Consider the following 25,192-nt stretch of genomic DNA (forward strand, 5'->3'; position numbering starts at 1 on the left):
TATTCTTCACTCTATACCATGCTTTGCAGAAATACTGAGTTGTTTGCTTTTCCAGGTAAGTAAATCATTACATTTTAAAAATTAAAAATATACGGAATTCTTCTAAAAATGTAGGTATTAGATTTACGTCATTTTCTATATATGGTGGCCAATAAAGTACATTAAAATTTCCTGGAGGCCAGCAGTAAATGGTTTCTGGTGATAAGGAAAGTTATTACATTGGTCTCACACCAGTGAAGGAGTAATTCTAAGTTCAAAAATTATATAAAAATTTTAAACAGTGTAAAACTGTATTTGCACAATGCACTCATGGTAAACTACCCTTAAATCAAAGATGCTCGGGAATGTAATGCCGTTAGCTATTGCCAGAGTAACAAAGTGCACCACACCTCCTCTTGATTAGCTGATATGTAAATAAATATAAAATTTTGCATTTTAATTGATTTTTCTATTGTAAAGCGTTACAAGACAATTCTACATGGTATTTCTGCACCCTCTTGAATCAGCTGTTGTTCTAGACTATTTCCAAAGATTGCAGGAGAAATCCCAAACAGCCTTGGGAGATGGATAGCGTCTCCCTCCTGAGAGGAGGCCAGACTTGTTTCCTGACTGAGTAAAGATGATTTCTCCCTCCAGCACAAATGTTGGACAAGTCTACTAGCACCCTTTTAATAACAGGGATTTCTTAAGTTCAAAATTCCTCAGCTGTGACCTAAACCACTGCGTATTCCAGTATCCACCTGGGTCCCTCCACACTGCTCTCATGGGACTTTCATGGGCAAGAAGAACCCATGTAGACATGAAGCTCGTGCTGTCTGCTGTGTTGTGAGTAATAAAGTCCTTTATCTCTGACCCAAGAGTCTCCACTCTGCCTAAAACTGTGTCAGACTAACTTGTTAGATATCAAGTAGGCTAAAATCTCAGAACCTTCACAGTTCTTTTTATTAAAACGTTTTTTTTTGTTTTTTTGTTTTTTTTTTATTTATTTTTGGGACAGAGCGAGACAGAGCATGAACGGGGGAGGGGCAAAGAGAGAGGGAGACACAGAATCGGAAACAGGCTCCAGGCTCTGGGCCATCAGCCCAGAGCCCGACGCGGGGCTCGAACCCACAGACCGTGAGATCGTGACCTGGCTGAAGTCGGACGCTTAACCGACTGCGCCACCCAGGCGCCCCAACCTTCACAGTTCTTGAAACAAACAAACACAGAAGAGGAACAGGAATTGTAAACGTTAAATGAAGAGGCCAAATCACCATGTATAACTGAACTCCATGATTTATCATGTAGATTTACAATTTTCCTTAGCAAAAGTATATGTTATAGTCTATACTTCATGTTAGACACAAAACAAAAAATACTGATTATTTTAATATTTTCTATTCTGACACCTACCTTCTTCATTTCAATAGGTGACTACTGAAGTCCCAATCTTGGGGTGTCTAGGTGGCTCAGTTGGTTAAGTGTCCAAATCTTGATCTCAGCTCAGGTCATGATCTTAGTTTGTGAGGTAGAGCCCTGCATAGAGCTCTGCATTGACAACACAGAGCCTGCGTGGGATATTCTCTCTCTCTCTCTCTGTCTCTCTCTCTCTCTCTCAAAATAAGTAAATAAACTTAAAAAAAAGGAAAACAGTGACACTATGAGGCTTTTGTTTTCCTGACATTGCTCTATTTTACCCTTACTGCAAAAAAAAAAAAAAATCAATATGAGCCATTTGATGAAAATAATGGTATTAGATTTCACTTGGACAACCATGCTGAAATATTACAGTTGGATAGTATCCGATTCTGTGTAACTGCATTATTTAAACGCAGTTAACAAAAAGTACTGCTTTAACTATCACAGCCAGTGAACCAAATCCCACCAACCACTTTTCCTAGCTTTTTCAATACTGATGATGATGGAGAACAGCGAGCCTCTTGAGTAAGATACCATGCAATATAAATTGTAACATAAAAAAAAAAAACCACTTAAGACAAACAATAAACAGGAAAAGAAAGACAAAATCCCCAAACCTCCAGGAAAAAAAAAATCAGGAAGAGATTTCCCTTTTCTCAAAATTCTAAAAATAAAATCACTCTAACCACTAAATTAATCTAAACACCACTGACTCCTTCGAAGCCACAATTTAAATTTTCTTCCCACAAAACCCTTAAAGTGTTCCATTTTCCTTTCACATTATGCAAGTTACAATAAGGCTTCCATTAAAGCAAACAATTTCCTCTGCATGAAATGGCCATTTCTTTAAGTCATTTTGAGACCCTGAGCTATCAAGAAACAAAGCACTAGACCAACTGATCATCCCTGATTCAGAACACCTGCTGCTGAGTGAGGCAATGACTCAACACTTCTGAGACTCTTTTGTTTCGCTTTTAGTGGTTGCCACTGGTTCATAATAAGTAAACTTGAAAATTTTAAGCAGCTAAGTTCTCTGCTCAAGTACAGAGGGAACCTACATTAATTGGTGGAATGACGGCAACCAACACCTACTCTGACAGCAGTGACCTGGCATTTGACTGCATAAAGGATGCCACTTGAGTAAATTTTCAGCTTCTTCCTGGACAAAGGAGGGACTCAATGAAAATAACCTACATCATAAAAGAATTAGGTCAGGATATTGGCACAAAAATATCATTTTAAAGAAAAGGACTTCAACTGGCAAGGATGTGTCACTGATATGACTCACAGGCAAAATTTTGAAATTTTTAAATATATTATGGCCTTTACATTCTTTTTTTTATTCTCAAGTTAGTTAATGTACAGTGTAGTCTTGGCTTTAGGAGTAGAACCCAGGGATTCATCTCTTACATATGACACCCAGTGCTCATCCCCCAAAAATGCCCTCCTTAATGCCCATCATCCATTTAACCCACCTCTCCATCCACCTACCCCTCCATCAACCCTCAGTTTGTTCTCCATATTTAAGAGTCTTGTATGGTTCTTCTTTCCCTTCCCCTATGTTCATCTGTTGAGTTTCTCAAATTCCACATATGAGTGAAATTATAGATCTGTCCTTCTCTTACTTAATTTCACTTAGCATAATACCCTCCAGTTCCATCCATGTTGTTGGAAATGGCAAGATTTCATCTTTTTCATTAATGAGTAGTATTCCTTTGTATATATATATAACCACATCTTCTTAATCCTTCATCACTTACTGGACTTTTGGACTCTTTCCATAATCTGGCTATTGTTAATAAACATTGGGATGTATGTGCCCCTTTGAATCATCAATTTTGTATCCTTTGGATAAATTCCTGGTAGTGCAATTGGTGGGTTGTAGGGAAGTTCTATTTTTAATTTTTTGAGGAACTTCCATGCTGTTTTCCAAAGTGGCTGCACTCAGGTTGCATTCCCACCAACAGTGCAACAGGGTTCCCCTTTCTCCACAACCTCACCAACATCTGTTGTTTCCTGAGTTGTTCATTTTAGCCATTCTGACAGGTGTAAAGTGGGATCTCATTGCGGTTTTGATTTGTATTTCCCTGATGATAATCGATGTTGAGCATCTTTCCATGTGTCTGTTTATGGCCTTTACTTTTTAAATATATTAATCATTAAGAGAGCATCTTGCCTTTTTTAATCTTAAATCTCTAAAACGTATTTATAGAAGTTACAATGCGATTTTGTGATTTCGTCAGCTTATTTCAAATACTATTCCCAAGAATCAACAAAGTACAAATACTAAATAGAATTTGTTTATAGAGTACAAACACCCAACAAAATTGTTCAAAGAATCCATAGGTCTTGAATTTTACATTTTTAAACCCTACATTAGAAACATTACCAGTGGTTAATGCATTCATGAAACTCTTAGCGATAGTGGATTCCCTAACCTGGTAGCTTTTACAATCAAGAATATATACCAAGGTAAGTCACTTTAATTTCCTCACCTAGAATAACAGGAATGTAATTTATCTTTCTAGGAATTAGAGAAAGGTAATTTCTTACCAAATGCCCCCTATCATTTAATTTACACAGATCAATTAAATGATTCCACTTTTTGAGAGATAAGCCTTTGCCCATCTCGTTCATGATAGTGGAGGGAAATGAAACCACCATCTAATGTTTTTTAAATGCTTTCTGAATTAAAACTATATAAAATGAACTAGTTCTTCAATTATATTAATGTTACCTGGATTTTCAGGACAGAATTCACTGGGGATGTTGACCATATAAATACACCAAAATGTCAGACTTCCAGTCTCACTAGCAAACCTGCTAACTAGCTGATCTGGTTTTAGTCACACTGTATTCAGGAAACCCCATTTTCCTAACTTAGTTTAACTTGAATTGTTTTTGTGATGGTGTTCTTTGGTTTGCTTTGCTTTTATGGGACGATGTACTGCTTAGTAACTCCAGTACTGCAGTTTATATGAAAATCAGATGCTCCTCACTTCCACAAAGAACCAAACAAGGTGACAAAACTAAATTAGGCAAGATTTAAATTAGTTTGAGAATGAAACTTTTGATGAGACTTACCAGACATGAAAATGGGCCATTGAGAAAATACTGTGGAGATTTTTTTTTTTTTTTAAGTAAGGGGAGGCCACCAACAGTTGAATGGACTTGGAATCACCCAAGTGCTTTTTCAAGCCTATAATGGTGACATGGAGGCTCTTCAAAGAAATTAAGAGAACAACTTTTTCTCAAGAACTAAATGCAGAATGCAGTTCCAGACCACCAAAACTCTGTGATGCTGGTTTGTGACCCTGACTCAGAGTCAGTGGGATGCGCTAGGAAACCACAATTCTTGGCAGATGCACATCTTATGTGCAAAGGCTTACCAGATGTGAAGTTCATATGATCCATGCTAAGCAATAGAAACAAAAATGAATTTGCTGTGTAATCTGACATGCCAGTTCATTCTATGAGCCAGCAGGGAATAGGCCTGGTCTAAAGCAAAGCTATGAAGTTTGAACTTGAGCAGAGAAAACTTCTTCAACTCCGCTCCACCTCCAATTAAAACCAATCTCATATGCTTGTTAAACCCGAAATTCCACCAAAATTTATTTCTTTAAATTAAGAATTCCTGAGGTGCCTCAGTGGCTCAGTTTGTTAAGCGTCCTACTCTTGATATCAGCTCAGGTCATGATCTCACAGTTGGTGAAATCGAGCCCAATGTTGGGTTTCTTACTGCCCATGTGGAAACTGCTTGGCCTTCTCTCTTTCTCCCTCTCGCTCTGCCCCTCCCCTGCTCATGTGTGCTTGCTCTCTCTCAATCTTTCTCTCTCTCTCTCAAAATAAATAAATAAACTTTAAAAAAAATTACAAATAAGAAAAAATAATTCCATCCCTGTTAAAATGGAAATTCTCTTGGGAGACATAAACTGTTATCAGTTATTTATACTTCAGTGTAAATGAATTTCGAAGCCTGTCTTGACAGCTGGTTTTGATAAAAAGAATACATGAAGCTTGGTTGTTTAGATTGTAAGAGAGAGAAAAAAATCTTCAAGAGATACAAGTTAATAAATGAATAATTACCACTGTTATCTGTCTATTCACTCAACAATATTTATGAGCACCTACTATTCTTCAGGCAATATGCTAAGTACTGAGGATACAAAGATGAAAAAGCATACATAAAGGCCTCAAAAAGCATAGGGTTTGGTGGAAAGACATCAAACATGCAGTTACCACAGAGAAGCAAAGATGTTAATGAAGGTGCGGGCAAGGTGCAAGAGGAGCTCAGAGAAATCAATACCTAAATCCGCCTGGCAGAGAGGAGACAGGAAAGTTTTCCAAGATGAGGTAGAGTTTGACTTGTACCGTAAGCAGAATCAGGGATTTTATCTTCTTGGGAAGATAAGAAGACAGTACCTGGTTATGCCTGGAAACATCAAAGAGCGAGATGTGCTCAGCAAAACAATATTTCTTAAGTAAAGGTGCCTGGAGTGAAGTACCTGTGGGGTCTGTATGTGAGGCAGTATCTTAGTCAGCTTGGGCTGCCATAACAAAATACCATAGCCCAGGTGGGTTAAACAACAGGCATTCATTCTCTCACAGTTTTGGATATTGGAATCTGGGATCAGAATGCCAGTATATTTGGATTCTGGTGAGACCTCACTATAGGTGGGTGCCATCTTGCTGGCTATGTCTTCACTAGACCTCACCTGTGGGGAGCAGGGGTGGAGGGGAGAGGGAGGAGGGTGAGTTCTCCGGTGTCTCTTCTTATAAGAACACTATTCCTATCATATCAGAGCCCCACCCTTAAGACACATTCAGTTCATAGCAGGTGGTGAGGGAAATGAATGACAAGGATGGGGTGGGTACTTAGGAAACAAATCATGAAGAGCCTTTCGTATCAAGTAAAGAAGGATCCATTTCGTCTGTAAAGCTCATTCTAGGATTCCAGAGGGATTTTGACGCAGGGAGTGACATATTCTGTCTCACATTTTAGAAAGCTCACTGTGGCTTCAAAAGGGAGAATGACGCATGGGAAATCAGATGGGCCACAGAGAGGCAGTGAGGGCCTGATGCACAACAGAGGGAATAAGAATAGAGGTGAGAGATATTCAGGAGCAAAAACAGGCCAAGTTTGACTGATTATATCAGTGTGGAGAGGAGAAATGAGAATGACCCCAGCTCTGGCTTATGCATCTAAAAGATTGCAATGTTCTTTCCTGAAAGAAAGAACTCAAGAAGGAAAACCCAATTTGTTTGCTGGGGGATATAGGAGAGAAAATTAAAACCTTATCAGTTTTCAGGAAAATTAAGTATAAGTTTCATATGTGGTATGTACATATGGAATTGTTTACTTGGCAGCGGAGTATACGAACTCACCATGTCCCAGGAGTAGAGTAATGGGAGATAAAACTGATGCTAAGCAGAGTGAATGGATATGGATCCTACTCTGGCTTACTATCTGCTTTTGAATGCCAAAGGCTGAGATTTTCATCCATTAAAATTCTTTGTATTGAACTAAACTTAAACATGTAACAGTACAAGATTAACTAAATAAATGCTGGTTCATTTATATGATGGAGCATTACAGAGGCATGATATTCATGCATTCCAAGAATAGTTAAGGACATTAAAAAAAAAGAGAGAAAAAGCAAAATACAAAACTATATAGTAAGCTAATTATAAAAATATTTTTCACATAGAACTGTCAAAAATTGTTACCTCCAGGCAGGGGCATTACAAATATGTAATTTTTGCATTGTTTTCTCATGTTTTCCAAATTTTTTATAAAGAACATATTGTTTTAAAACCAGAAATAAACTTGTTTTTAAACTGGTATATGTTTTTAGGCAAAGTTAGTATTTTTTTAAAAAGGCTCTCTCCCACCACTAGCAGAAACATAATTATTCCCTAACAATCAGGAGATGTTAGGCCATGCTAAATAGCAAAGATTTCCAAAACTTGTAGTGCCTTGTAACAACAAAAGTTTACTTTTTGCTCCTATGATATGTCCACCCTGGTCTGGCTAGGGGCTCTGTTCCACATTCCTCATTTTAAGACCCAATCTGAAGCATATGGTCACTTGCCATGGCAGAAGTAAAGAGCTCTAACATGTCTCAAACTGGCAATTATATGTGCCAGTCCAGAAACACTAGTCAATTTCCATCAAACTCACTGGCCAGAATGAACATAGGGCTAGGAGATGTAAACCTACCATGAACCTGAAATCTATTTATTAACAGAGCTAATAATGATCATATACAACTAGAAATTCATCAGCCCCCAAAAAAAACCTATGGATTTTTTTTTGAGAAAGAGAGAGAGAGAGAGAGAGAGAGAGAGAGAGAGAGAGAGAGAATGAATGCATTGCCAGATATGTCACAATGTAAAATATATTCCTGTGGGTCACGTGAAAACATTTTCAAAGTCATCATTCTGTGGGTAGACAGAAACATAACGTAGATAGAAACATAGCCACGTAGACAGAAACATAACAATTTCCATACCAGGCTCTTCTAATCCTATATTCTTGGACTACCATGAATGATTGGGAAAACTTGTTCTTCCTCCATGGTATCCATCTCAAAGAACTAAGTCCAATTTTTACCTTTACTTTGGTATAACGCTCTCTCAGTAATAAATTAAGACAGCATGAAGTAACTTATGTTGTTAGCACCTTCTGAGAGTATTAGTTTCATTACTTTTAATTTCTCCTAAAATAAAGAATTTCAAGTTTCAAAACATTTCCCTTAATTATACAGATCCTCACTTTATTGGTTTGTTAGGAATATACACAATCTTATATTAATTTAAATGGCATTCTTGACCAAGAGAATGGTAATAAAACTTTTTTACTTTGTATGGGTATTAACTTCTAAAACATTATCATGAATGATTATCAGGCTTACTTATGTTTTGATGTTTAAGGGGAGAATCCACATTTCAAAATGGTAAAATACCTATTGTACGCAACTCTGGTCACAGAATTAATATTCCCAATTTTCAATATTCCACTTTTTATCTTCAACTAAGGAGATACAAGTTTGAAATATGCATACTCCATATGTTTGTTTTTGGGGAAAGTACAATGTTTGTCAATTTAATTTCAAATTTCTCATTTCCAAAATGAATCCTTCTATTACTCTTTATTCCATCCATGGGAAATGTTTATTAATGCTTATGTAAATGCATGAGCTTCAACCAGTCATTATTTTCAACCCTTCCCCCCAAATACCCTGCCATACTTTTTCCTACCTCCCCTTCACAGCACTACCAGTTCCAAAGCCATCCTTTTGTTTCTACAGAGAAAATACTGGTTAAACCGCCAAGAATAACGAAATGCCTCATGTAGTACAAGCTTCTTTTACCTCCCAAATGGCTCCACTGCCACTTAATTAGATATGCCAGAGAGGCTTCCTGAGGGAAAAAAAGAGTCAACGGGAGCTAATACAATCTACCGTCCTGACATTCAAGAGAACCAAATAAAACATGACTCAGTGCATTTAAAAGAATGGAAAATGAAAAGACCATCCTCAAAAATAAACTAGTGTGCAATTTTTTACCATATAAAAGGAAGCTCTGGTATGGAAAAATGATGAACATCCTGCATTTGTTAATTGAGGAAGCATTATATTCAGTTTAGTAACAGTAACTTGTTTAAAAATGATGAATCATAATACTCTGTTCCTTCCTGGCCTTATGCAGCTAGGTGTGGGGAAAAGAGGATTGTACTGGCAGCTGGACCCTCCACATCCCAGCAAGGCCTCTAAGACACTACAAGAATCTGAGCAAGAAAGCAAGCTCAGCAGGATGTCAGTAGCTCCTCTTTAAGACCAGGAGGTGAGGACACGAGTGAGGATCTCTTCCACTTTAAATTTTCTGCAGTCCTACTCTCTTAAATAACTTACCTAATTATTTATTCCATTAAATACAAGATTAATAATTAGCTTCTTTAAACCAAAAAAAAAAAAAAAAAAACAAACAAAAAAAAAACAAAAGGTCATCTCTTGCCATTATTCCAAACTGGATCTACTATTATGAATTTTCTATAAATTAACATCTTGTAATCAAAATTACCATACCCATAGCATTTCTTTTACATTCAGAGAGCTCCAAAGACAAGCACAGTATCATTCTGATCATTCTCTTTTTGTGATAGTTACTCTTTTTATGGTTATCAGACAAAAAGCAGCTCCTTGGAAATCCTCCTCCTTTTAAACAAATGAAAAGCACTATACAAATCCAACTAAATGCTTATAGTTTGGTTTTGAACCCTAAATGTATAATTTCTTAAACTATTTTACATTGTTCTCCCCCAACACACACACAACGACAGCAAATACATACTAGTCAAATTTGGATCAAATCTGGATTATCTGACAACTGGGTGGCAAGAAACAAGTAGTACAGATCTTCTTAAATGGTCGAGAGTTTGGGAAAATATACAGTTGGGCATTGGAATGTGTTTTATTCTTCTATTTGAATAAAACAATTCCTGGCACTCTAGAAATTGGCAATAATGTACTTCAAACTGAGTGAATAATGAAACTATCCTAGGAAAAAACCAACCCAAGAGAACTAGAAAACAGTTTAGTTTGTAAATATTTTGGTTCACATCTTGGAATTGAGAAGAGTATGCTTTGTTTAAAACAGTATTTTTAAATCCCTGCTATATAAGACTAGTGTGTTAAAGAGAATGAATTATAGGAGGTGACACTGTCATTAAATATTTATAAAAATTCTTGCAGAAAGGAGCCCTAACAGGGATCACAACACACAAACTCAAGATCGTATTATTACTATATAATTTCCCCCTACAATGCAAGATACTCATGACTTGGGAAACTCTCATAACTCACTGCTCACTCTGAACTTGGTTGGTTCCATTCTCTTATAGAGATTTTCAAATTCAATCGTCTAAAGCAGAAACAGCTGCACTGGACTTTGTTCATGCTGGAAAACTGACATTTCTCTAGCAAGCGCCAAGTGCAGTCTCAGAATTACAGTATGTCAGACTTTATCCAAAAGGAGATGCTCTTATTTTCGTACATCATCCAAATGTTGTTCAGAAGAAACTGCAAACAAGATCCCTGAAGTCATATTAACCAGTGTCCCAAAGGAACAATTATGGCTGTCCACATATTGTTCGGTCCAAAATATTCATTTCATAGCAGAAGTAGTAAAGCAGGTACCAAAATGAGTTCTTCTCCTTTCAACAATTACAGGTGTTTTAGAATATTGTCGGATTAGCACTGAACATGATGTCTTCACAACTCCATGCCCTATACTGCTGCGAAGGTCAGAGGAAACATATTACTCAGAGCTAAAAGAAAAAGTATTCTCAGAGCAAGAGGAGGAAAAGTTCCCAGAAAGAGATAGAGTAGGAAGTGATTTGCACGAATGAGGAAGAACAAATGGCCTGTTGGACATTATTCAACTCTTTTCCATTTGTATCCACAGGAAGCCCTGAGTATGGGCTCTTAGACTGAATTGGCAAAGCAATTTCAGGTAAATTCCCCACTAGCAAAACCAGAGAGAAACAGGAAAAAGCCATGTCCAGAAGAGATTAGAATGCCCAACTCCACAATCATTAGGGGCAAGCTATGGGAAACGGGACAAAAAATCCATATGGTAGTAAATACAAAATCACAAACACAAAGATATGAACAAATATTCAATAAAAACTATCATCATCATAGAGGAAGACACAAAAATAGAAAATATAGTAACTAACACCCATAGAAAGAGTTAATACAGTCAAAAGACAACTGGCTTAAATGTACTTAATATATTCAAAAGTATATGTGAGAATATTTGACTATGGACATTAATATATTGAGAGATACCTGAGATAACTGAAGAGGAAAGGAGTGAAACAGAAAGTCAAGTGAAAGAATTCTACCAAGTTACAATGCAAAAGGACATTAATTTTATAAAATATTAAAAAAGAATTTTCAGAAGGAAAAAAATTAAAAGACATATGAAGAAATAATGGAAGAAAAGCTTTCAGAGCTAAATAAAGACCTGAATCTTCAGACTTAAAGTGTCTCACAAGTTACAAATTGCTTGAATGTGGGGGGAAAAAGACCTCTTTTAGACACATACTGGTGAAATATCATAATTCAAAGGATAAAGAAAAAAATCTTAAGTGTTTTTATGGGGTGGGGGAGAGATGAAATAGAGAGGATACTTATTTGCTCCCTCCAAAAAAAATTACTAGGGGATAAACAAAATTAAGAGCTAGTTGTAAGATGTAATTTTTTTTTCACTTAAAAGGATTTGCCCCCTACCCCTAACATTCCTCCAAGTTAAACTTCTGTCTAAAATTATTACTGAAAAAAAATTAATAATGTGCTAGAAATACAAGCTCTCAAACTGGTAGCTGGTGGGGAGTGGGAGATGGAGGGTGGTCAAGATGATAGAAATCATGTACATAAGATAAGTTATCTGAGGGAGGGGAACAGATACTAACTAGCTATTAGTAGGAAAATATGCTTTAATTTATATAAAGAAATAGAATGATAACTATTATTATATAAACAGGAATATAATTTCCAGAGATAACTGGTAAGGGAAGAAAAGGAAACAAATTTAATTCCAAACAAAGACAGAAAAAATAACAGTAATAATTATAATCAAGAACAAGAAAGCATGATAAAAACAGAAAACAAAGGAAAATGCAAAGAAAGAGAGTCCAAACATTTTAGCAATCATAAAACGTTTAATGGGTTAAATTTAGTATTTAGCATTTAGAGGTTTCAAATTGTAGGTGTTTTTTTTTTTAAGGTCCTCCTGCATGCTGCTTACAAGAAACCCACCTACAACATGTGTTAAGTTCCAAGAACACTTCAAATCAAACTCACCTGTACTTCTTTGATGGGAGTACTAAGGTGACATCAGAAGAATACTGTGCTCAAGAGATTACAAAAATGAAAACAAATTAAATCTAAGCTTAATATAAAACAAAATGGCTCCCCAACAGAGAGTAACACCTAATGCCAACATGGTAGAAGGTTTCTAGTGATGGTGTTTAGAATTCTGCCACTTCCAGTTAATTGGTTACTGTAATTTGGGTAAGAGCACTGATGACCTGCAAATGAAAATTCCAAACAAAGCAGAGCTAAGAAAGACCTCTGGATGAATGAATAAAAGACTTTGGATTTTAAAAGATCACACCTAGATAAATAATGGACCAACTGCCACAAGACAAAATTCAAAAGAAACACAAAAAAATCCTGGGCTCCAAAATCTGGAGTGTAGAAGGCTCAGTAGGAATCTGTTGGCCTCACAGCTGGAGGTCCAAATAGACTAAAAGGTCTTAGCTAATGGTAAACTGAAGTCATTATTGTAAACTGGCTGCCAACAATTAGTTTGCTCTTGGGCTACACCCTTTCTATTCAGCAACCAATGGTCAGACAGAATCAAGCTTCAAATGTGTCTAGAGAAGGCTGAGGAGACTGGAGATGTAACTGCAAACAACTACAAAAAAGAAGCAGTGTCAGAAATCTGATGTTTCACTTTGTTAGAAATAAGCCCGTCAACCCAATCAAAGGAGGGACACAGAGACTTGGAGCACAGCCAAGCCAGGCTTTTATCACCATTGTTGCAAGAGTGGATGTCTGAGGGACAGGCACACTCTGGGCAGTTACAGCAGACAACTTATCTCCCAGCATGCAAGTCCCTCCCCTGATTCCTCATTGACTGAGTACTACAGAGGTCACAGCCTTACCCAGACATGGCCTGTGCCCATATAAGGCAAAAAGTAGTCTGATTGGAACAAGTCTACATTCCCTGAGGTGACACAGACACTTCAGTTCTTTGGCACATGCTCATTGCAAAGCCCATGAAAATAAGCCCGCAAAAGGGAGAGGGGAAGAAGAACCAGAAGCGCAGTATCCAGGGGTTTGGGACGCCAAGGGGTGGGGGGCAATTCATACATATTTCCAATAGGTTGTAAATCTACTGTTAACTAGACGGCTCAGCTTTTATTTGTATTTCTGAAAATGAATCATCTCCCTTACTTCTCATAAGTTGTCTTCAAATACTGGCAAGGCTGCCACGTGGAAAAGAAATTAAGATTCTCCCTGTCACTCCCAGAGTACGGAATTAGGACCAGTGCCTGGAAACTCCAGGAAGGAAGTTTTCAGTTTAATTTTAAAAAGTTTTTAATAGAAAAAAAAATTAAAAAAAAAAAAAAAAAAAAAAAGGGGCGCCTGGGTGGCGCAGTCGGTTAAGCGTCCGACTTCAGCCAGGTCACGATCTCGCGGTCCGTGAGTTCGAGCCCCGCGTCAGGCTCTGGGCTGATGGCTCGGAGCCTGGAGCCTGTTTCCGATTCTGTGTCTCCCTCTCTCTCTGCCCCTCCCCCATTCATGCTCTGTCTCTCTCTGTCCCAAAATAAATAAAAAACGTTGAAAAAAAAAATTTAAAAAAAAAAAAGTTTTTAATAAATGGAGATGTCCCTCAAACTGAAAATTTCCCATCACTAGACGTGTCTGGAATTGGACAATACTCAGTAGGTACGCTACAGGGATAAGCATTACTGGTATCAACAGCATTTATACTGTAAACAATTATTTTTAAGATAATTTCCAAACCTATGATTTATGTTGACTGGGGTGTGTATCTAAACTGAATCATTTATCCAAACTGCACCATGCTTCTAGAAGCAGGTTCTATGAAGCACATCATGACAAAAACAGACCACACCGTCCACGGTGCCTACCACCAGTATTAGACCATTTAGAGCTCCATTACAGTTTTATTTTGCCTCCTAAAAATTATACTTGAAATAGTCCATCTCCAAATGGTATCATAAGCAACCTGGGGTCATGATCAACGTCAATCTATTAGGTGCCCTGGTAGCCACTGAAATTAAACTTGCTGACTCATCACTTCTCTTGTTTTGGGTTGTTGTTGGGTTTTTTTCCTCTTCATATAGCACATAGTCAATGTTTTTATAATCAGCAACATGTCCTTGTTGTGAAAATAATGAAATACACAGGAATGGTTTCCTTGGGAGTTTCTATATCTCCCCTCCCCCTTGATATATCAAAATTGCTGCATTTTTCCATTTAAAACTTCCCAACTCCCTAGTGAGAATCACGGATACAGAAACTGAAACCCATTCTTGTGGATTTTGCAGGTAATAAAATACACCTTGTTCCTTTCTCCTTTTACCTTAGAACATACCGATAGATGGCTCTGAGGAAACAGAAATCCCAGAAGATTTTTAAGAGAGAAAAATCAAAACATATAGTTCTTTAGAGTCTAGAGTAATAAAGATTAGCAAAGTCTTGCACTCAAGAGAAGCAAGGCTACATGTCCTCATCACTAAGGTCTGGAAACAGTACAGTATATAAGTGGATCCCTTAGGATACTGGCTAGACCAGCCTTTCTAAGAATTCGAAGTACAAAAACAATGAAACAGTAAAAACTTTCTCCTACAGTTCACTTGATGATAAATGCTCATCTTTGAAGATAAACTGGAAGACAGGATGAAGTAGAAAGTGTACACACATTTATTTTTTAAGTCATTAGTACTTAAATAATTTTGAAAATGTAAAATTATCTTTGTTTCTCTAGTCTTACTTAGGCTGCTTTAGGCTCAAAGTTCAGAAACATGGCAGGTTACTAGAAGGGAAATTTCAGATTCAGCTTGGCAGCCATATCCAAAATGTTTAAATGCACAAACTGATTGCATTACTCAAACTTAGTATTTAACAATGTAATACGTCTGGCCAAAAATTGTCCAATGTGAAATTACACTACCCAGCTAAAAATTAAAAATATTTAGAGGTATAGTTAAGGAAACACAGATGCACAAAATGGCTTTAACTATTCTATATCGGTAACTGGCCATTCATTTAATTGATTTAAAATGAATTAAAGATCAAAAATATTCACATTTTCAAAAAAAAAAGAGGTTAGAGTGGAAGAGAGCCAAAGCATAAGAGACTCTTCAAAACTGAGAACAAACTGAGGATTGACGGGGGGTGGGAGGGAGGGGTGGGTGGGTGATGGGTATTGAGGAGGGCACCTGTTGGGATGAGCACTGGGTGTTGTATGGAAACAAATTTGACAATAAACTTCATATATTGAAAAAAAAAGATCAAAAATATTCACATTTTCTTCCAGGGTTCTGACATGTATAGCCTAAAAATAATTGATTCTGATCTCCCAGTGCCTCCCTAACTTTCCTCTGTCAGGCCTCAGTCAGTTGAATTCAATTAATCATGGGTTTTTTTTTGTTTTGTTTTCTGGGCTTTTTTTTTTTTTTTGGTTTGGTTTTTCATCTAATAGACTATTAAGTCCAAATACTTTGTAGAAACCTATGTATATCATATATGTAGAACTCACCACGGTTCTGAGAACATAGATCCAACTACAGATGCTAATAGTAAACATTCAGACTAACAGGTCTAGTGGGGGCAATTAATACATGAATGCAAATAAAACAACCTTCTTAAAGGACCCTACTGTAAGCAGCAATAAAACAGGGTGAGGGGCTTTGTGATGTGATGTCCAAAGCATCCATGGGGAAATTTGCTAAGAGAATACAAGTCTTTGAGGACAGGGATCGTGTCTCATTTATTGCTACATCAATAAGATCTAGTTTAAACTACAGAAAGAAGTAAAAAATATATTTCCCGTGTGGATGGATTAATGCATTTCCTATACAAATGCACTGAAATCCAGGCTGCAACAGTACAAAGGCACCTGGCTGACAAAGCAAATGGATACTCAAATCCAGGGCTACACCTGCCCATTGAAATGGCTGTCTTCTAATTTTCACAAAGCTGTGATAATGGGCTATCTATGGCCCTGACCAAAGAGATCTCTGTAATTGCTAAATCCAGGAGCTCGTCACAAACCACCTCTAACTGCAAACAAGACTTGAGGATACCCTCAATCCCATGAAACCACCATAGTGACCTTCTGGGACTGTGCCATCTAGCAAAGGACAGTCTTGCAGACTCTAGATCAATACTCACAGTCAAAAGGTGTTGCTCTCAAAGGCCTCTGTTACTGCTGCTAGTGCACTGCCAACTTCAGGAGACTCCATCCCCTGCGTCCACACTTTCCTCTCCCCCATCCCAACATGGACAATGGCAAAAATCTACATGTGCCTCTTCATGACCCAAGTTGTACAGAGGATATTTTCATCCAAATTAGTAACATGTTTTCCAAAGGATAGATATCCAAGTCCCAAGTGTGATAAAGCTGAGAAGCAGGGAGAATACTATACTTAGTATAACAAATTTGAGCTAACTTGAGTACTTTTTATCTGCCAGGCACTATGCTGAGGTGTTTATTTGAATTATTCCATTTAACCCTCCTGACCACACTAGGAAGTAGGTTCTATGCTCCTGACTTGACAGAAGGGCAAATTAAGCTTTACAAAGTTAAATACCAAGCACAAGGTCACACAGGTGCTAGGTGTCAGGGACACGACTACACAACACCCATGATCTCAGCTATTATCTTACATGCCCTCAACATCTTAGAACACAGAATATTCTTTGGTCCTTCACAAGGAGTAATAAACTGATATTCTGCTGTTACAAAAACATTCTTTGTCATTTTAGCCATGATTTACCATCTGTAATTCGTAGTAAAGCCATGCTTTACTGTCTGTGTCTTGTTTTTAAAAGCATATGTGGCACAATATGTACTTTATGAATTACAAGAACATAAACTAATCACACTGTAATATCATCTCTCATTTGTGTGAGAATTCCAAATTACAATTTCAAGTGTTTCCATCTATAAGTCATTAGGCATTCATTTTTGCATTATAAAAGTAACACACGTATATTAAAAAATAGACAAAACACAGAAAAGCAGAAAGAAAATACCATTCTACCAACCAAACGCAACTGTTAATGTTTTGAGAAACAGGCAATTCAGAGCTCAAAAATATAATTTCATTACTCATATAAACCTGATTTCCCCCACAAACCCATAATTCAGAATCAGGAAAAAAAATGTTTTCAAGTGTTGACAAGACCAATTTCTTTAAATATAATCCCCACAAGGAGGCCGAAGAAAATTTTGTTTAGCCATCATGAAAAGGCATTTACAATTTTCTTGAAATAAAAAGATCTGTTATCTCATTATTCCTCGTCCACTGTTGTCCATCTTCAGTGAACACTGAAAAAGCATGTTCATAAAAATTTTAGAAATGCATTCTACATTTCCCAGTAGACTAATTTCCTAAAGGATTCTATCCCACGTTAACTTAAACTCTATATATAGATGTCCTACGCTGAAATTCTTTACATGCCCCATGATGGCCTCAAACGGTGTTTCGGTATGTAAAAACATACAAAGAGCGAAATGAAAGACTTTACAATCACACCTGCCCAGCTGTCCCTTACTGTAGGCTCTTCCAAGCTACTAGCTTTCAGGGAGTTGGTGGCAGGCTGGGATGAGAGTCCAGGTTTCCCGTTTCCTAGTCTAGGGCCTTCCTGGGAATAGTAAGAGCATTTATTGATTTAGTATTTGACATGTAAGTATTACTATTACTGTTTAAATGGCAGTATAGAAATGACACATAACTTAGACAGTAGGTACCTACTTGGCCCACTACACACTACTCACCTGCTTGCTTCCATTAAATAGACAGACTTTGCATTAGGTTCCAGGTGCCTCTAATTCCCTGCAAGAATATGAACCCTGCCTCTTCTTTTCACCCCTGCTCCCTCCTCATTCCAAAGAAACCCTAGTAGGAACTCTACCTATACCATTCTAGTGAAGACAGTGACCGTGTCATCCCTGCTTCCCCCAGTTTTTATTTCACTCTTTCTCATTTCAAACCTTAGTCCAAAGGTGCTAGCTCACAAGTGTTTTGAACAGCAGAACTGTCAAAGGAGCTATAAAACGGAGAAAAGGCAGACTGCCCAAGGCAAAGGGAAATTTCTCCAGAAAGTGGTGAAGTGCATACATTCTCAGGACCCTAGGTGTTAATCTTCTCCACAGTGCCTCTCTCTAGAATCAACTCTCTCTTCTTGCCAAGAAACCCTTCAAATCATATTCAACCCTTTCTAAAGATTGATACATGGTAGCATGTCAAGTGTCAGTCAAAAATGGTTGAAGAAACTAAGTGACACATCAGGCAGTGACTGATAATTCTAAATTTAAATCAGAACTATTTTTGTATTATGCATTTTTTTCACTTATAGAAATTTACAAAATGTTATTTTTATATAATAAATTGAAGGGAGTTTCCCATGAAAGAAAGAAAGAAAGAAAGAAAGAAAGAAAGAAAGAAAGAAAGAAAGAAAGAAAGAAAGAAAGAGAAAGAAAGAAAACTGCCAATTGGCTATTTATAGATTTACTAAACTGAACTTAGCAACTTCTAAGAATCCCCCTAGGATAGCCAAGCACAGGGTGAGCGCTTGATCATTATTTGATGACTGGCTGAACACTTACAAAGAATGTTCCTGTCTTAATATTCTATTTAATTCTGGATACTACTGGAAAACACAGGCCTAGACATATCCCACAAAGTGGAATCAAATTCTCTTCCTAATAAAGTAGCAAAATACATATATAATAGGATTTTGTATTTTTGAAAGTATTTCAAAAGTTGTTTCAATCATTGAATCATCTATGGATTTGAAAGTTATAACAATATGACACCTACATTCTGGTGTTTATATTTGCCCCAACAGTGTAATAAAACATTTAAAAACTAAATTTCCAAAGAATATTTTTAGAACAACTTTCTAAAAGCTCAAACTTCACTAGAACTTCCTTTTACTTTGGATTTAAAAAAAAATTGTTGGTCCTTTATCTTTTCTTCTTGCCACCGATAACTCTAAAAACAGTTAACAAATAGCATAACTTTGCAATCATGGCTGAATTGACCTAGATCAAAACAACACACACAAATCAAAACAAAAACTAAACACTGAATCAAACACAAGCAACTGGCAGGATTCCCAGAAGGTCACTAAACTTGGACTTGAGAAAATTGTCAACGTTTCCTGAAATTTTCAAAGATATCTCTGAGTTTTTTCATTAGAAAAACCAAAATGCCAAAGAAACAACAAAGAGAAAAAACTAAATTGAATCATTAGAAAAGACAAACCTAGTAGGAAAAAAATCCTTTCCCCAACTGACAGCTATAAATTTATTAGCTTGGCATTGTGGACATATTGTTTTCTGTGGTTTTCATTAAGAAAATCTTTTGAATAAATAACTCTGAACGCAAACTGGTTAAGTGGGATGGGTAGATCTGTAGCATTCCAAAAGCATTCTCGATCTTGGATTATGTGCCTTTGACACATCATCTGACTTTTCAGAAGGCAAAGTAGTTGAATGAAAAATGTACTGAGTAGAACACAGGAAATCTGATTTGTTATCCAGTGCTATACATGAGCCTTTCACCAAGAATGATGCCTCCAAGCCTCCGTTTCCTCTTTATATTACAAAAATTATAATACCCTTTAGCTTCTAAAAATTCTGAGTACCTGGGAATCCCACGGATATTAATATGTGATGTTACAGAACATGTTAAGAACATGATTACTCCTTTTCACAGTACATTAACCCAACTGATTATTTTTTAAATCAGCTTGGGCACCAAAATTCTAAAAAAATCTCCTCAGGTGATACCAACGTGCAGTCAAGCCTGGGAACCAGTGGGTTAAAGCAAGGATTCTCAAAGTGTGGTCTTTGGCCAGCAGCAAAAGCATCTGGGAACTTTTAGAAATGGTATTCAAAATGTTGTATTATTTTCTGAGAAACTTGAAGTACTTCACTTATTATGAAACAAATTCCCCCACTATTTAATACAGAAAAGCCATCACATGAACATAACCTATACTATTTTTTTCTTAGGATCCAATTTTCAGAGGTAAAAACAGAAAAGAGAGCTGCCACTTAAACCATTCATTAATGCCAAGATAAAATAACGGTAAATTCTTATTAAGCATTTACTAAGAGTCAGGTTTATACATGCTAGCTCATTTACTCCATACAACCCTGCTGAGGGAGGTAGTGTTTCCCCAATTTTACTAATGAGGAAACAGATGCAAAAAATAAAGGTATATAACTTACCCAAGTTCAAACAACTAATAAGTGGCTAGGCAGCATGGCCGAACAGTGTCCTCAACCATAAGATGGAGAAGAAAGTTAGGGAACTCGGCCTCCATGTCTGATTCTCTGAGTGAGACCGGATCACGTGCCAGGAATAAACATTCCTCCTTTGTTTCTCACAAAAATGATAATGAATCTAGCTAAAGAATTACTACTGCATGCTAAGAAATATAATCCAAAGATAATAAATACAAAGTAAAACATAGATCCATTCCAGTGATGTGTTTTACTCACAAGACTTTCAAGATTGGCCTTCATAGTAAAACCAACCACTTTGGAACAAAATAGGCCCCTGAAACCAAGTAAATGAATGCCAGGTAACTCTCATCAAAACCCTTCTCTAAGTGAGCCAGGTTATGTAAATCAAATGCAATTAAGCTAGCCTCTCAAAGAGGATCTCTGCTCCAGTCCTTATGCCTAAAAGTTGAGAATCCTAAAATCACCGTGGGGGCATTGCAGCATTGATCATTCCTAATTGGCCACTTACCACAAGCAGTGCTGCCACATCCTGTCACTGCAAATTGCGACATCACAGGCTCTCTTGGTTCTTCAGATAAATTATCCAGAACACATAATTTGATTACTGGAAGTTTGAATTTTCTTCCACATGCCCTTCATTTTCCCCATCAAGAGATGTGCTTCTGATCTCTCCTCCCACCCCCACAGCTACTTCTCATCTCATAATGAGTGAAACAGAACACTGTACTTCTATGAAATTGTAATGACATTTACCAACATTAAGTTCTAATTATATTCAATTTGATAACATTCAATTGTAATTTCAAAAGTATCCTAATAAAGACCTGATTTCGCAAATGAAGGAGTTACTAAGATGCTTATGTGCTGGAACCTCCATTAGAGTTTAGTCTTCCAGAAGAAACGTAAGATTCGTAATAGGCAGGTATTGTTAGTTAGGTGTGAGGGTGGAGTAATAAAGCAGACGCTGGCCACACCCTCAGAGCCACCCCAAGGGTTATCATCCACACCTTCAGAGCCACTTCTAAGGGCTAAAAGAACAGGAAAGGCCTAGCCACAGAGCTGACTCAAAAGTCACAAGGGGACTTCTAAGAGCTGAGAATGAGCGCAAAAGGTGCAACTTGCCCATAAGTACCTTTAAGGTCACAAAGAAAGCTCATTAGACACAGTAATAGTATAACCTCTTGCATTCAAAGATGCAAGATAAAGGCACTTTAAGTTCAAAATCTAATATTCGCTTTATCCCTGAAATCAAAGGATAATCAAGATTAATTTCCAGGTACAGAATAATCTGGCATCCTTTTTGGAATTGATACCCTATTTTTTCATGAGAACTTTTTGGTCCAGATCAGTTCCAATCAAATACCCAGCAAAGAATTGCTTTTTGTGTATGTGGTTTGAAGCATTCTGAAGTTATTGCAGTTCAGGAGGAAAAGGATTCTTAAATTACCTCACCTACCCTTTTTGCCAGTTTAGGCCTGTCCTTGCTGTGTCCTCATTTTGCTTTCCCTGATATTGTCTTGAACAAACCTTGATGTAACTGGATAAGGTTTCATTCTATTCTCACTCACAAGTACTTAAACACCAGGGGCGCCTGGGTGGCTCAGTCAGTTGAGAGTCCAACTTCGGCTCAGGTCACGATCTCACAGTTCATGGAGTTCAAGCCCCGTGTTGGGCTCTGTGCTGACAGCTCAGAGTCTGGAGTCTGCTTCAGATTCGGTCTTCCTTTCTCTCTGCCCCTCCCCCACTCACGCTCTATCTCAAAAATAAACATTAAAAAAAAGTTTTTTAAATACTTAAGAAACACCAGATGGTACTTCTCAACTGGTTCTCTTGAATGCCACAGCATGCCACTTTTAGATGCTCTTTTACCATCTGAATTTTCTTTTGTAAGGAATGATACTGTGGAGGGCCAGAGTTCAAGACTATTTAAATGTGAATGTTAATAGATTATAAAATCCACCAGATGTTGAGATACTTCACCACAGATAGTGAATAAAGACTAGTTGATTTGAAGCTAATCAAGTAAAAAAAAAAAAAAATTCTAGAAAGTTCCATGAAAAACATGCAATAATATTACAAAAATAATTTGAAAATATCCCTGTGTTCACATTCTGGTAAAAAGCAAATACTGTAAATTCTAAGGGTTAGGTTGACATGTGAATACAACATCTAATTACATTATCAACATATTTTTCATTTCAAAAAGTATTTGGGGATTAGGTTTTTTCTTAGTTTGAGTGTCGTGTGTGTATTTCAAGCTAACAAATATTTACTATTTTAAACACTTCAGTATTATTTCATTTAACTTTGACAACAATGTGAGAATTAAAAGTATGCATTATTGTACTACCACAGTCCCCATTTTACAGATGAGGAAAGTGAGGCTCAGAAAAGTTATGCAACCCTCCCAGAGCACAGGGAAGCAGAAGAGCACATTTTGAACCTGAGACTTGAGCCTCAAAGCCTCCTGTTCGTAACCACTACCTGTATTTTCCCCAGTTCTCTAAACACAAGCTCGGTACCTGTCCCTTAGCAAGCCTATATACTACAGTCACAAACTCGCACAGCAAATACCAGCTTGGAAAATAAACGTTCTCTGTACAGGATGTCTTGCTACAGTTAGCACTGTGTTCACCACACCACACATGTGCTGGGGCTGGAGTCATGCCTATTCTAGCTTTTTATTCCAATGTCAGATTTTCTAATCCATTTAAGCTTATTTGCAAAGTCATTCTATTTCTGTACTAATGACTTAGAAACAGCTGGAATCTTTTCAGCCAAAATTTTGAAATCTCAGATCTCTACTAAAAGAAAAAAGGAACCACTTCAGATAATCCAGAGACCTGCAATGCTGAATTCCCTTTCACTCTGGAGAACTGGCATAAATTCCTTAAACCTCCAACTGCTTTAAAAAAAAAAAAAAAAAGTCCTGTAATGTACACTGATGACAGGGATGATCTGGAATCTTGTCGCTGGGAGCCAAAGATTCATGTTATTACAACTAGAAAACTCCTATGTACATTTCTTCTTTGGCTTCATTTCAACTCTAAGAATATAAAATTCCTATTCTCCCCTAAAGTATGCAAATTCCACTATGTCAAAATTGCTCAAGATGATAGCTAAGTCTCTATACCCTTTATAGGATCCTCCAAAGTTCCCAGTATGATTTTTTTTTTTCAATATGGGTAAAACCCTACCAATGCATACCTCGGATTTTCCGAAAAGTATGGTTTCCTTCTCCTTCTGTGGAGGGGAATCTGCAGGTGTTTGCCCTTAACTGAGATCCAACCCAATAGTTTTCAAAAGCAAGCAAATGCTAGCATCACCTGGAGGAACTCAAATAACACAGAGAGCTAGGCCCTACTTTGAGAGTTTCAGTCTGTGCCCTAAAGTGTCCCTTCAAGTTCCCAGGTGAGGCTCCTGCTGCTGGCCAGAGATTACACTTTGAGAACCACTGCTTTAACTCACTGGTTTCCAAACTATTCCACGTGGAAATCACCTGAAAAGAGTTGGGGTTTTTTTTGTTTGTTTTGCTTTGTTTTTTGTTTTTTGTTTTTTGTTTTTTTAATGTGGACGCCCCAAGCCCCACTCCTAGACAGTCTGATTTAATTGGCCTGGGGTCTTGCTCAAGCACCAAGTTTGTGAAGCTCCCCCACGCGCGCGTACAGCGCAGGAATCTTCAAGAGCCTCTGGGCAGCGTCCTGCGCGTTCACCCACGCTCCCGGCGCGCCACGTGTGGACGCCACCGCCTCTTCCAAGGGGGACGTTGGGCTTAGGGGGTACCTCACCGCACAGCATTCGTTCTCGGGGCCAAACACCTCGAGGCAGAAATCAGCACCCAGCGAACCTCCCGTGATCCGTTAGCACTCAGTAACTTTGCAAGACAAACCCTGACATCCCAGCCTCCAGCCTGGGTGCGGGACTTACCTCTCAGTTCACCAAACGTTTCAGCGCAGGGAGAAACTGTACCCTCAGGCCAACCAAAACGTCAGGCTGCAGCCCCCCTGGAGGGCCAGCAGGGAGAGGGGAGAAGGCAGTGTCACCTTACCTGGCGCAGCGTCCAGGGTCGGGGTGGCGTCGCAACCAGCTGCGTGTTGCACCAAGGGTTCGGGGGCGTCCCAGGGAGTGACCTGCCCCAACCGGGGCAGAATCTGGGCCGAAGCGGGCTTGCTGCCCTCCGCCCCGAGCCCCGTCTCCCCGCAGCGACCAGTGCCGAGCGCCGCGGCTGTGAAGCCTGCTCTCAGCCCCCTGGAGGCGGAGCCCGGGAGATAAGGTTCGCGCTTCCCACCCGCCCCCTTTCCGGTGGGCAAGGCCAGAGGGTGGGTTTTGGATCGCGATCTCCAAACTAGTGGAACCCTGGTAGAAACACGCTCAGTTAAAATCCTGCCAGGACCAGAAAGTAGACGACTGGAGGGGCGGACTGAGGGACTCCCCGGGAAGCGGGAAGGTTAAAGGCGACTTTCAGAGGGTGAGAGGGCAAAAGCACCAAGGGAGCGAGGACCTGGGGAGCGTCGCCTGCACTCATCAGAGGTGGCCTGCCTCTCTTGGCCCTTGAGAACGGCCCCCAGGGGTCGCCAGGGTTAGTCACCCTGCTCCGCCCTCCAGCTGACTGTGGTACCTGTCTTTGACCTAAGGTAACAGCTACCAGAACACTTGAGGGGAGTTCACTTTCACATAGGTAGGCGGTTGCCTTTGCGGACCTAAAAGT

At 38.3% G+C, this 25,192-nt stretch overlaps 1 protein-coding gene across 1 annotated transcript in view; it reads right to left on the reverse strand.

Annotated features, from left to right (window-relative positions):
• COL21A1 (collagen type XXI alpha 1 chain) overlaps positions 1 to 24,693 on the reverse strand; it is a 174,300-nt gene extending 149,607 nt beyond the window's left edge. The window contains exon 1 of the mRNA XM_030315738.1: positions 24,533 to 24,693. The gene's annotated coding sequence lies outside the window, so the exon portion shown is untranslated. The remainder of the gene's footprint in view (positions 1 to 24,532) is intronic.
• Positions 24,694 to 25,192: the final 499 nt, after the last annotated feature.

This window comes from Lynx canadensis, chromosome B2, assembly GCF_007474595.2.
Source record: "Lynx canadensis isolate LIC74 chromosome B2, mLynCan4.pri.v2, whole genome shotgun sequence".
NCBI lineage: Eukaryota > Metazoa > Chordata > Mammalia > Carnivora > Felidae > Lynx > Lynx canadensis.